A 12,699-nucleotide genomic window follows, 5' to 3' on the forward strand; every position below is an offset into this window, starting at 1 on the left:
GCCTGGTTTAACGCAATCCAATTCTGAATATAATGTGCCAGATACATAAAGCACAGAATGGCACCATATACATGTTTATTCTTAAAATTACCTGCATTTGCAGAGCAGTAGACCCGTACACTGAAACTATGAACTGCATTTCACTGATAATATTGCTGTTGTAATTAAATGTAGCAAGGCTAATATAATACTTTTAGTAACAAATTCTTGCAGTCTTTTCAATAAACTGAAATGCTTTCCAGAAAGCATTCATTTATCCAACAAAAACACGTATGGAGCATCTACTATTCATGGATTCAAAGGGTATTGCCTTTGCTCTCCAAAACTTTTAGTCTACTAAGGAGGACAATCTAATTAAGCCAACCAATTAATACTATACAGAAAGAAGAATATTTTTATGAAATCAGGCACAAGGTACATGAGAGACAAACAAGGGTTACTTGACTTAGAAAGGTTGTTGTGAGTACAGAAAAAGGCTTTCTAGAATAGAAAAATGCCTGAGATAAAGAGATGAAGAGTGGAAGATGTGGTGTTCTAGACAGAGGTGCTATATGCAGATAACTCCCGGGAAAGGTGAGAGAAACAGCCAGGCATTTTAAGGAAGTACAGAGAAGCATGGGATATAAGGTAGGAGGGATGAGAGACAAAATTGAAAAGGTAAACTAGAGCTAGATGATAATAGCAAGCATGATGACTACTATTAGATTTTAAGGCCAAATTTGAAGCCATTTATTCAGAGTTGTATTCTATAACAAAATTTAAAAATATAGCTTTGTATCTAATAGGAGTCAGTCATATCAAGATTTAGAACAGAAGGCTGTGGTCATATATCAGTGATTTTGCTGAGGACTGGCATTCTAAGTTTCAACCTGAAAACGTTCTGATACAAATTAAAGACTGGTTCTCTTAAATGAGTACAAAGCACAGCTACAGAATGAAAATACACATACACCGAAATAGTTTGACAGCATTTCTACAGAACACCTTGGGGGATTGAACACAGTGTTTTGAGATTGCTACAAAATTGCAAGCTGAAAGCAACAGGGTAGGCTGCTGCCAACTGTATCAAACTAATCAGTGGGTGAAAAAATAAGGAACAAGGTACATTACAGAATCTAATTTGCAGTCAGCTTCAGCATCTACAGAATACAAACTAGTAGAAGTCATAAAGGTCATTGTTAATTGAAAAGCTTTTCCTGATGTATTTAATGAAGAAAATAAAACCCACTTTAATGACATAATTAAACAATTATAGTATATTGTCATTCTTAATAACATGCAGAAAGAAGATACAGGGGACATAGTTCCCATTTCACAAGATCACATGTGTACTGGTATAGCATAGAACACTGAAATACCACTACTAGGATTATGATAATTCCGCTGTCTGTATTTAATATCTGGGTTCATCAAATGTTTATTGTGTGACCTCTGCATTTGTGGCCTTCACACTTTTTCCTATCTGGTGCTCATAACAACCCTGTGAGGTATAGATTGCTATGCTCAATTCATCCTCAGAATATAAATGGAATTTTGTGGTTAAATGACTTGCCCAAGTCACACTGTTAGTGGATGGCAAAGTTGAATTCATAATCAAGGCTTCTATTTCCACATTCAATGTCATTTTCACCGTAATGCAGATCAAAGACTTTTAAAATAGTTTTCAGAAATGGGAAGATGATTAGAATGTTGCAGACATTACTGCAAGTAATTTCTTATTTATTGAATGTGACCAACTGCTTAACCTGTCCTATTCTAAAGGAAGCAGAAAATTAATCATTAATGGATATTTTACCATGAAAGTCTGATTTAGAACACTCTGCCTGGCATTTCCCTTTCCCTAGAGACAGCAGCAGCTTTACCTTTATTTGGGGGGGCGGTATCAGGAAGACCACAGCGAGTAACTAGTATTTAGATACTAGAGCTTTCATAGACCTGATCTGGGTTCTAACTCGTAATCTTAGCATAAGCACTATTCCTCTGTTCTGGCATGCCAGGGACCTTCACAGAAGAAGAGATTCTAACTTCTTCACTAAGAAAAATGAAAAAAAAAAGGTGGGGGGGGGGCTCTTTGTGTCTCCTCGGCTTGGATAACTATCTTCCATAATTATTATTGGTCCCAACCCAAAGCTTTTCAAGACATACATTAGGAAGACCCTTGAAAGAGACTCAGGGAAAAAAAGAAAATTGGGGTATTATTTCCTTGGACTTCTGTAGAGCAATTCTCAGATTACACTACTGAAGTAGAACCTAAATAACTCAAATTACCATATATGGAATTTTACAAATTGTGAATAGCAAGGCCTAGGAATGACTTTCTATTTTTATAAAAACATAAGATACTTATACATACTATATGTAGTTTTAAGCTCAACTATAAGATGATTATGTAAAATATATGAAATAGGCATATACACATACGATTCCTTGAGAAAAAGGACTTTGTCTCCTATCTATCTATCTCCTCTTTGTTCTCCACTTCCCCCCTGTTTTGTTTTTGTTTTTTTCATGTACACAAAGAGGTACTGCTAGATATGTGTATGCTGTATTAAGAAGAAATTCTGGAAAGAAGGAAAGTATTTAGGGTATGATAGAGGGGAGCGGGAGGGTGGGAAAAGGACAGAAGTGGTGAGAATTTCATCTTGTACTCTTTGGGTATCAAACTTTTATTTTTAGTTGAAGAACACTAATGTGTAAAGATATAATCTGTTGGAATCCTTGCCCACACAGAATTTATAATTTAGCAAGGATGATAAATTATATTCATGACGAACCATCATAAAGAACAGGAAGTGAAAATACAGTAATTAAATTGTTGTTATAATGGATTATTATAATTGTCTGAGGGTCTCTGGCTTCTGCCCTTGACCTTGTTCTCCCCACAATAAACAGAATGAACTTTAGAGTTTAAATCAGATCATCGACAACTCTAAGCCTTCCTATTTCACTCATAAGAAAAATTCTTAATCCCTATAGTGACCAATCGTCCTATGTAATCTGGCCCCTTGATGCTTCTCTGACATTGTCAGTTCCCACTCTTTCCCATTTACTCTGCTCTAGACTCTGGGCCTCCAGCTGTGCTTCCAACAAATCACACTTGCTCTTGCCCCAGGAAGTTGGCATTTCTTACTGCTTCTTCTGCCTGGAACTCTCCTCCCCGAGAGGTCTGCATAATATATTACACAGTAGCAAAGTTACACAGTAGCAAATGTGAGGGGTTCTCCTGTTTAGGATGGAGAAATTAATGTGTGAGAGAGAGGTTGGTAAAGCAAAGATGATCAGATCACTGATGAGAGTAGGATGAAGCAATAGTTCTCGGGTCAAAAACTTGGTTCATTTTTCATCTCTGGACTTCCAAATAGAACGTTTTAACAGCTAGTGATGTTAGGATCCCTTTGAAGTCTAGATAATGAAATAATCTGAATAAAATGTTTAATAATGAATATATCCTTTAATTGAGTATGGCACAGCTTTTTTTGAAAGTTTTTCCCCCCCCACTGAAAAAAATCTTCTAGACAACCTACTTTATAGGGAGATGACTGAAGCAGTTCCAAAAATATACTCCTCAGCATAAGCTGTGCTAACACCAAGACAAATATCATGACAAACACTTAAATTTTCAATCATCTGGATGTTGTGTAACATAGTTCCAAACATCTGGTTGTTGGAAAATGTATAGAAAATAGCTTTAATACTTCATTTTGTTCAAGATTGTTATTTATTTAAACCCAGGCTTAAGATAGTTAATGCTTTTCTAATAAGACTGACACTGCTGCTTCTGAAATCTTTTAAGGAGCTCCTTTATAAATGACATTTGTACGTATCAGGCAGGTCCTTATTTTGAGGGTATAAAGTCCCGCTTGGTGAGGTGCCAGTTGAACAAAATGATGTTGGAGTAATTCTAACAGACTCTCTCTGTGACACTATCTCCTGTGGTGATTAAATCTGAAAGGTGGACATCAGAGAGCTTAGTGGAAATTAGCATATTTGGTTATTTATTATTTTTTAAACTCGATTAAGAAATTAAGTCTGTGGCTGCTGAAGAATGATTTTTTCCTTTCATATCTCTAAGTTCCCTGTAACACATTCCAAAAACATAAGCCTTAGCGCCATTACCATTACCCCACACAGCAGGGTTTATTCCGCTCGATGGAGAAAGACCAGCTTTTCTCAAGACGTGTTGATTAATGAAAGCCCCTATTAAAGGTACTAACTAATAAGAGAAGAAAAGTACAATTTCCCTTGGAATCAAAGCTAAACCATGTGAAAATGATCTACCTATGAAGGGATTGGCCAGCTACCTTCACAGCTGTCTTTTCATCATATCACAAAGTTCTAAATTTGACAGAAGAACTTTCAAAAGCACACAGAAAAAATTAAAAAATTCAGAACATCATACAACCTCCATGCTAATTCTGCATACAAAGAGAGCTTTGATATCCTGGTTTCAAGGCCAATATGAGGTAAGAAAAGTAAAGTAGAGATTAAATAGAACAGAACAAATTCTATCTCCTCACCCACTTGCCTTTGTTTTTAAGGTTGTTCTCTTCTTAATGTCTTTCATGCCAGTTATTCCTTGGATAATATAATAAATATTGATATGGGTATAGATATGAATATGGATACAGATAATTATAAACATACATGTATACATGTATATTACATAACATGTAGTATTTACTAGACAATAATATCTTTATATATAATATTATGGGTGAAATACTTCCTATTATCTTTCTATTTTGGCAAGTGTAGGGCATGCATGACTTTGTCAAGGGAAATCCATAATTTGGATTTCAAATTGTGGATTTTCAAAGAATCATCAATTTGTCTAATGAACTTATTTAATGAAGCACTCACCCTTATAGATGGTGAAAATTATATTTCAAAATATATTTAAAGAGATTTCTAAGTGAGAAATGCACTTCTGCAGGTAACAGTTCAATACTATTTTGTAGATAATAATATATATACTAACATTACTATCTGCCAGATACTGTTCTAAGCACATGGTATCTATTTCTCATTCAATCTTCACAACAACCCTTTGTGATAGGTACCGTCAAGTTATCATTTTGCCGATTTTACAGCGAAGGAAGTGAGGTACAGAGAGGTTATGTAACATATGACTTGCTTATAGAAATTTGTAATGCATCATAATAACCTTATTATGACATAACTTCATTAAACCTCCAGGCATAAGTATGTAAGTAATATTAATGACACATGTACATTTATTTTTAGAATGGGAAATATGCCATGTTGGGCACATTTTACTTTTTTTAAAAAAATTATTAATTTATTAATTTATGGCTGTGTTGGGTCTTCGTTTCTGTGCAAGGGCTTTCTCTAGTTGTGGCAAGCGGGGGCCACTCTTCACAGTGGTATGCGGGCCTCTCTCTATTGCAACCTCTCTTGTTGAGTAGCACAGGCTCCAGACGTGCAGGCTCAGTAATTGTGGCTCACGGGCCCAGTTGCTCTGCGGTATGTGGGATCTTCCCAGACCAGGGCTTGAACCCATGTCCCCTGCATTGGCAGGCAGATTCTCAACTACCGCACCACCAGGGAAGCCCAGCACATTTTACTTTTTACATGGTAGCACACACAGACAAAAAAAAAACAGAAAAAACAAACAAAAAAACCCAAATAACGTTGATTTCTTATTTTGTAAGAGAAAGAAATTGATTTTCTATACATTTTACTCTAGTACATCTTTGTAATAATAAAGCTATATTAAAAATGTCTTGGATAAGAGATTGAAAGTTATGAGCTACTATGTAATTATAACAGCAAATTCTCAAACATACGTATTTTTGATATTGTAAAACAGAGAAAAGAACACTGAAAATAATAAAGCTTTTAAAAAATTTTTTTTATTGCTTTTTCATACATTCTATACCTAATTAATGAAAGAAGTGAACTTTAATGTGATCAGGCAATGGTATTAATTCATACCTTTAAGTCTTATTTTAATGCAAAATTTATAGTGTATGTATTTTTTAAAACATATATATATAATATGTATATATATACATATATACATGTATGTGTATATATACGTATATAAAACCCAACATATTAAATGCCTAAGAAATAATCAAAATTTGGTTTGGGATTAATCTCTAAATTCCAGACATTTAAATCACTCATTTTAACTGATAATCAAACCATGCTTTTCTATAATACTACAAATTGCTTTATCTTTTTCTTTTCATTGTCTCATTTAAGTCAAGCTTCCACTTTAGCCTGTCTGACCATGTTTAGAAGAGGCAATGCCAAGGAATTTTTACTTTTAGGGTGTTTCAATACATTATTTGTAAATCACTCAACATATGAATTAACATTTATTAAGTAAAATAAGCATGGATAGAGTGAAAAAAAGCCTATATATTGACTAAAGAAAGTAGGAAAGTCTTTGTGCAACGTACTGACATTTTTGGCCTATTACTAAAGTCTAATTATGATCGTCTTGTCTTGATAATAATAAGAAATTCCATTTGCTGAATACTGACTATGGGTTAAGTGGTATGGAAAATACTTTCATATATGATCTCATTTAACACTCACAAAAGCATTTTGAGAGGTAGGTAGGTCTTATTATCTCTACATTAAAAATGGTGCATGCATGAATTCAGGATGGATAAATGAGGCAGAGAATGTAAAAAGGAAGAGGAGTTACATATTTGAAAAGTTAGTTTAAGACTAGCTCTGTTCAAATGGCCTTACTCAGGAATCAAACTGGAAATTTCTTTGTCATTTCTACTTTTTAAATTCAACTAAACCACTTGCTTTCTCCCACATGGACTTAAATGTGAGATATTTGGATCTGTAAGGGCTTCAAGATTTTTGTTAACTGGCAGGGCCTCTGAACCGCTGTGGGGAGAATTCTGTCTGCAGTGCTATCTCCCTGGCAGATGCTTCCTGGAGAAGTTGGACTTTCTCCTCAGGAGCTATAAAGGGAATGAACACTACATTCAGAATGCATGCAGGAGGTGTTTAAAACAGCAATATCAGAGCAGAAGAATGCAGCCAGGTCCAAAGAAGTGAAGAGATAGTGCTCTAGGCTCCAGGCAAGCCTCTTTATCCCATCTTCTTAGGGATGGAGCTAGATACAGACACCTCACTCTTAAAACAAGGAAAAAAACCACATGGAATCCTGTACCAAAAACAATATCAGCAATTCTACTCCCTTCCATCAAACACTTACTTCCTTCCAGTAAACATCTTTGTGTTTAAATCATTTGGAAAGTATTCTATTTGCATATAAATACAGATGATAAAATAAGAAACAGCAAATGGCTATACAGAAATGTTCTAAACTCAACTATTTTGTCAAATTAATTAAGTATATGCCACTTTACAGCATCAGTAAATACAGATATTTAAAAAACAAAAATAATTATTTCCTCTTTCTCTCTCTGCTTAATGTTGACCTTTAAACTTTCTACTGGTCACCGATGGATTTTTCTTCTTGCCTTTTTTCTAATAAAAGGTATTCTGAGCACAAATTTTACTTTATGAATAAAGAATGGCTACATAGCACAATTAATTAAAACCAGCCTTGTGATCATTAACTAAAGTAGCCATTAATCCATATTTACCTGTCCTCTCTTGAGAAAACTAAGCCATATTTCAATATGAGATATGCCTTAAAATACAAATTAGAGAACGTATCCCAGAGGGAAAAAAAATGTAGTTTTTTTCTCATCTGCTTCCTGCAAACAAATTTAAACTGATTATATTTTCTCAAAATATGCTAAAAGTTAAAAATAGTGTCATATTTAAGTTTTTGTTAGATCACAGGGACAAATTATTTGTCCTTGAGAAGCAGCATAATGTAGTGATCAATTATAGTTAATATTGGAGTTCAAATGTTACCTTTCTTGTGCACTAGCAGTGGAACCTGGGGCAAATTAATTTACCTTAGTTTTCTCACCTGTAAAATGGGATTAGTAATATTATTTATTTGATAAGATTGTAATGAGGATTTGTTTGTTAAATGTGCTCAGGATGGAGCCAGATACATGGTAAGTATGTAATTAAGGATAATTATTTTCAATCCACCTTCCTATGGTTAACTTGATATTTAAAACAAAACAAACTACCACCATCATCAATGACCAAAATCCCTTTGTGCTATAAAATATAATTTGAAGGAGGAAAAAAAAAGGCATTCATAGAGCCTGGCTTGATAGAGCAAAGTGTTAGTTATCTACATTGTCATAGCCCAGGGCTGGTTTACAAGAAATAATTTTGCAGATAAATGAATGTCATACCTTAAAGTACTTCTCCTATTTTACCTTCCTTGAACTTCCAGAAAAGATTATTTTTTATTGTACTTCCTTCTCTTATAGGCAGAGCATGTTAAAAAAAAGAGAGTTTCAGTGTTACTGCCTTTTTTTAAAGTTATATTGACACTCAAAACTTAAGTTTAGATACCAAGTCCCTGGTTTACTAGCAATTGTTTTGGGCAAGTAACTGGACTCAATTAAAATAACTCTATTAAAGCCTTACTCACGTATTTGCAAAATGGAGATAGCACCACTTGTACTAATTCCTATTTTGGTATAAGATTAAATGAGACTCTGCATGGCAGATAGATTTATAAAGTTATAAGGAAAAATATACATGAAAATACTTTGTAATTATTTTAAGGTTTTATGAGTTAATTTTCCTCATAACTCTAGGACATGATTATGAATCTCTATTTGCAGATTGCATGAGCACAGTGATCTTCTCAAACTCAGCGAGATGAAGTTAAGGTGAGCAATTGTTTTCTTTTTGCTTTTACGGTCCATAAAATGATTTTCTATATAAACTAAATAGAAACTAATAGGTTCTATGTAAACTATTGCATGTTTTTAAATTGTCACCTAATTTTTTTTTTTTTTTTTTTTTTCTTTTTTGCGGTACGCGGGCCTCTCACTGTTGTGGCCTCTCCCGTTGCAGAGCACAGGCTCCGGACGCGCAGGCTCAGCGGCCATGGCTCACGGGCCCAGCCGCTCCGCGGCATGTGGCATCTTCCCGGACCGGACCGGGGCACAAACCCGTGTCCCCTGTATCGGCAGGCGAACTCTCAACCACTGCACCACCAGGGAAGCCCTAAAAATTTTTTTGTAAGCTAAGGTCTTTGCAAAAATTATAATTTCTGATTACTATAAACATGGATATTTTAAGATAAAACTGTTAATCCTCACTTTTAAATGTGTTAATTCTCACTTTTAAATGCATCCAAGAAAATCTAAATAACATAGTGATTTGATATTCACTATCAGTCATTTTTTTTAAAAGATGAACAAGATCTGTTTTTTAAAAAAATGCTACATTGTTGCTCTTTCTCCTCAAACTCATATTTTTGTTCCACTTGTGCTATATAATTTGATTCTAATCTAAATTTTTTAAAAATTAAAATCTTTTGATACCTTATCTTCTCTGTAGTAAAATTAAATATGTAAATTGAGTATAAAAATTCTTATGACTGGAAGGATCTAAGTATAAAAAATATTATGGAGGAATTTATTTTTACAATCATTAATAGTATACAACTGATTAAATCATATATATCATACATTTTGATAAATATTGAACTTTTTTATTGCTTTACATAGATAATAATGGATGTCTTAATGAGGTGTCTTTATCTAGACACATGCAAAAAACCTTCTTGTGCAAATAAGGATGCTATTTGCTCACGTGAAATAGAGTTTAGAATCAATTCTACGGAACCTTGTTTTCTTAAATCAAACTATGATAGAAAGAATCCTGTTATAGCAACACCACTCAATTTTTTAACTCCGTCAGAATGATATGATTACAGTAATCTATCATCAAAAACATTCCCAATATCTTTTATAACTCTATTATACCTTCATGTAGATGTTCATGTAGATGTGTTGAAAGAAAATTTGAAACTGCCTAAATTGCAGTAGAATTTAGCAGACTCTAGAATTATTCGTTATATCAAAATCAACACCAATATTTTATTTTATTTTATTTTTTAAGTTAATCTTTATTTTATATTGGAGTATAGTTATTTACAATGTTGTGTTAGTTTCAGCAAAGTGATTCAGTTACCCATATATCCATTCATTTTTAGATTCTCTTCCTATATATGTTATTACAGAATATTGAGTGGAGTTCCCTGTGCTATATAGTAGGTCCTTGTTGACCATATATCCCATATATAGTAGTGTGTATATGTCAGTCCCAAACTCCTAATTCATTCCCTCCACACACACCTTCCCACTTTGGTAACCATAAGTTTGTTTTCAAAGTCTGAGTCTGTTTCTGCTTTGTAAACACGTTCATCAGTATCATCTTTTTGTATTCCACATATAAGTGATATCATACGATATTTGTCTTTCTCTGTCTGACTTAATTCACTTAGTATGACACTCTCTAGGCCCACCCATATTGCTGTAAATGGCATTATTTCATTCTTCTTTATGGCCAAAGAGTAATATTTCATCGTATATATGTACCATGTCTTCTTTATCCATTCCACTGTGGATGGACATTCAGCTTGCTTCCATATCTTAGTTATTGTAAATACTGCTGCAATGAACATTGGGGTGCATGTATCTTTTTGAATTATGGTTTTATCCAGATATATGCTCAGGAGTGGATATGTGGTAACTCTATTTATATTTTTTTAAGGAACCTCCATACTGTTCTTCATAGTTGCTGTACCAATTTACATTCCCACCAACAGTGTAAGAAGCTTCCCTTTCCTCCACACCCTCTCCAGCATTTACTGTTTGTAGATTTTTTGATGATGGCCTTTCTGACCTCTGGTGTGAGGTGATACCTCATTGTAGTTTTGATTTGCATTTCTCTAGTAATTAGTGGTGTTGAGCATCTTTTCATGTGTTTGTTGGCCATCTGTATGTCTTCTTTGGAGAAATGTCTATTTAGGTCTTCTGCCTATTTTTGGATTGGGTTGTTTGTTTTTTGATATTGAGCTGCATGAGCCATTTGTATATTTTGGAGATTAATCCATTGTCAGTTGCATCACTTGCAAATATATTCTCCCAATCTGTAGGTTGTATTTTCATTTTGTTTATGGTTTCCTTTGCTGTGCAGAAGCTTTTAAGTTTCATTAGGTCCCATTTGTTTATTTTTGTTTTTATTTTCATTACTCTAGGAGGTGGATCCAAAAAGATATTGCTAAGATTTATGTCAAAGAGTGTTCTGCCTATGTTTTCCTCTAAGAGTTTTATAGTATCCAGTCTTACATTTAAGTCTTTAATACATTTCAAGTTTATTTTTTGTGTATGGTGTTAGAGAAACTTCTAATTTCATTATTTCACACATAGCTTTCCAGTTTTCCCAGCACCACTTATTGAAGAGACTGTCTTTTCTCTATTGTATATTCTTGCCTCCTTTGTTGTAGATTAATTGACCATAAGTGTGTGGGTTTATTTCTGGGTTTATCTTTCTATCCTACTCCATTAATCTATAAGTCTGGCTTTGTGCCAGTACCATACTGTTTTGATTACTGTAGCTTTGTAGTAGTGTCTGAAGTCAGGGAGTCTGATTCTTCTAGCTCTATTCTTCTCTCTCAAGATAAAAAAAAATGCAGGGATCAGATCATGTAAGGCTTTATGGCCCATTATATGAGAATTTGCATTTTTTCCAAGGACAATGAGATATCTTATGGCCAATGAGAGAGTGAATGGTTCCTAGAGCTAGGATATTTCTGGGTTAGGAGTGGCCTTACAACAAATATCCATGTGGAACCCTCCTACACTGCTGGTGGGAATGTAAATCAGTGCAGCCACTATGGAGAACAGTATGGAGGTTCCTTGGAAAACTAAAAACAGAGTTACCTAATCATCCAGCAATCCTTCTCCTGGGCATATATCTGGAGAAAACTCTAATTCGAAAAGATACATGCACCCCAATGTTCACTTCAGCACTATTTACAATAACCAAGACATGGAAGCAACCTAAACGTCCATTGACAGTGGAATGGGTAGAGAAGTGGTACATGCATATATACAGTGGAATATTACTCAGCCATAAAAAGAATGAAATAACGCCATTTGCAGCAACATGGATGGGCCTAGAGAACACCAACATTTTATATAGTCTCTTTGTTTCATTTCCTGTGGGTTTTACACTTTGGACTATGCTCCATGCTATGATTCTGTATGTTTGAGAGATTTAGTGAAAGATGAATGTAAAAGTAAGAGGTAGGAACTGGAAGCAATTCAACCACAGACCTACACTCTCAGGCAGGTCAATTTTAGGAAAGAAAACATATGAAAATGTATGTCAAGAAATTTTAAAAAATTATCTGTTCCTGCACAGGCCTTTGAAAGTCATCGTATATCTTTAGGGCATTTATACCACAGTTGGAAAATTTTTGATATCTGAAATGCAGTGTTTTGTATCTTTTTCTACTGTTAAGCTATTTAACTCTTTATTTAAAGCTATCAGCATTATTTGCCTCTATTTTTTCTCCTTTTCAACCTTCAGCTTCTATTACCTAGGGGTAGGGAATATAGACAACTGAATCTATGTGAGAATTATTAGAATATTAGTTTTCATATTGCCTGTACTGTCCCAAAGACATTCTTCATGAACAACATGGGCTTGTTGAATAATCGCTTAAAAAGTCTGAATTCCTTCTATTTCAAGTGTATGTTTAAAGTGTATGTTAATGTTGCTGGAAATCTGAGCCAGGCTGCATGATAA

General features: G+C 34.2%; 1 protein-coding gene across 2 annotated transcripts in view; it reads right to left on the reverse strand.

Annotated features, from left to right (window-relative positions):
* The window catches only part of NEGR1 (neuronal growth regulator 1), a 909,782-nt gene that overhangs the window by 526,608 nt on the left and 370,475 nt on the right, over positions 1 to 12,699 (reverse strand). The window lies entirely within an intron of this gene.

Source organism: Pseudorca crassidens, chromosome 2, assembly GCF_039906515.1.
Source record: "Pseudorca crassidens isolate mPseCra1 chromosome 2, mPseCra1.hap1, whole genome shotgun sequence".
Classification (NCBI taxonomy): domain Eukaryota; kingdom Metazoa; phylum Chordata; class Mammalia; order Artiodactyla; family Delphinidae; genus Pseudorca; species Pseudorca crassidens.